A 2,470-nucleotide genomic window follows, 5' to 3' on the forward strand; every position below is an offset into this window, starting at 1 on the left:
ATAGAGGGCCGCACTGTCTGCTCTCGGCTTTAGCATGCATTTGTAATGTGATCATTGTCGAACCCGCAACGTCCTCGTGTGCTTTTATCGTCGGCTCAGCTCACAACAACCTTCAGTCAGCTTTAAAAAAAATACTTGGGCCTTATGTTGTCCCAAATTTAAAGAAAAATATCTTGAAATCGTTTGCCTACTTTTAGTACTTTGAAAAGTAAGTTTATCTCGAGAAGTTGGACTCAAGTATGAGCATCATGTAAGGAAAAAGAAAGTAACAATGAATGAACAAGGCCTTGTGTTTTTGGTGTGTGTGTGGTTGTGTCAGCTGAGGACTTGGTTCCTCGGCGAGCTCTGTGTAGGTGTTGAGAGAACGTGTCATCGGAGGGATAGAGGTGTTTGGGGTTTGGAGTGTCAGTGGGAGGAGGTTTGAGAGGGTATCAGTGTGTGTGTGTGTCCATGTGTGTTATTCAGGGTCGTGTGTGTGCATTGCCCCGCCGTTTACCTTTTGGCTCACCTAAATGTCTGCCTCCACTCGTCTTTCTTCTCCTCCCACTCATCCTCACTGCCCTGCTCCTCGTAGCCCCCGTAAGTCACTGAGGTATTTCCACAGCAGCGTGTCAGTGTTAATATTTACTCTGATCTCATGGCTGGACAGAGGAGCTCCTCCTCGACGCCTGCAGCGTACACCTCTCATAACTCGCCGGCCATGTTTACAACACTGAGCGCCAAAACCTGGATGTATGAAAATAGAATTGGCTACAATAAAACTCGTGGTTAAATGTGCGAAATGTGCGTGGTTATGTTTTGATTCTACACCAAAGATTATGGCAAAATTTAATTTAAGGAATCAAGTTTTGAATTCCACAGAGGCCATTACCTTTATAATATGTAACATATCCTGCAAATATTTAATTTTTTAATTTTTTTTATTTATATGGCGCTCTAGATGGCAAATAAGGAAAGATTTCAACTCTTCTGTAACGACATGTTAATCACAAGGTAGCCACGCCCTAAAGCATACCCTGCTTTATGGTCTATTTGACTCTAAATGGGACCATAATTTACTAAATGAACATCATGCTGTATTGAAGAAGACTTGAAACTAGCGAATGAGATCATAAACTCATGTTTACAATGTTTACTGAGGTAATAAATCAAGTGAGAAGTCATTTTCTCATAGACTTCTATACAATCAGACTTCATTTTGCAACCAGAGGAGTCGCCCCCTGCTGGCTATTAGAAAGAATGCAAGTTTAAGGCACTTCAGCATTGGCTTCACTTTTCAGACCCAGAGATTGCTGCCTGGGCAGAGATTGAAATCTGGACACAGATAGATAGATTTCCCAGAATGCCTTTTAAAAAAACACCAAAGAACCTGTTGCATTCAGCAGCAGTGAAAAAGTGAAGTTGGAATTATGCTTCAGCGAACATATACGTAAACGTCTCTGCTAACCTCAGGGTGTTACGGGTAACCGTAGAGTCACGGAGGAGCAGATGCTGAACCGTGATGATCTGCTTAAGTGAGCTGATTGGTTGATCCAACTCCTGTAGGGACCGTCACCGTCACTATTCACATGAAAAGCAGTCTGCAGGCTGATAGAGAAAACCCAGAAAGTCACGGAAGGTGTCATTCTTTAGGGTAGGTTATAATTTGTTCATACATTGGCAATAAAAAAACGATTGAAAAACATTTATATTTGTAAAAACTTACACACAGTCCCTTTAAGAGTCACGTATTCCTTATTCAAAAAACAATTGATTTTGTCATGGTAATGCATTATGGTCTATTGCTGGTCTCTTCGCCTCCTCTGAGAAGAATTTCTTCGTAAATAGTTGTTGAACTTTGGTGCAAAATGGCAACTTCAGAAAGATAGCCTTGTACTTTCATTCTGACGAACTAACAGCCAAACCTGATATTTATATTGACTTGTTAAGAAATTTAAAAATTAAAAAAAAAAACAAAGAAATGAGCCTTTTTGTGTTTTAGTGTTGAATATCTCTATAATCTAGTCATTTCTTTATGTGCCTGTGTGCTTCTCTGCGCGGTAGTATGTGTGATGTTAGAGTGTTTATCTTTTCAAAGCGGCGTCTCCATGGAGCTGTGTTGTCTCGGTCAAACCTCCGGGTCACGGGGTCGTGAACCCTGGGTAAACTTCAAGCTGCTGCCTCCCAGCAGGAGAGAGAGGCCCAGTCAGTGTGCTCAGCAGATCGGCTGCAGATCAACTATAATGCTGCACTGAACATGAGGCAACATCACAGAACTCACTAACTGTGTAAGAAAGCTAGGAAATTACACCTATGGAATTTTTTTTAAGTTTTGTTGCAGCATGTGAGGTTTAGGTAAAAGGTAATTTGTGGAAATCCTTTTACAACTGTGCTTTTAAAATATTTTAGGCAAAAGCTTATGCATATTTTATATTGGCAGAGCTGTGGGCTGTAGACTGTAGCTGAAAAATCCCCTTCATACGTCACAAAA

Source organism: Sebastes umbrosus, chromosome 12 (genome assembly GCF_015220745.1).
Source record: "Sebastes umbrosus isolate fSebUmb1 chromosome 12, fSebUmb1.pri, whole genome shotgun sequence".
Lineage (NCBI taxonomy): Eukaryota > Metazoa > Chordata > Actinopteri > Perciformes > Sebastidae > Sebastes > Sebastes umbrosus.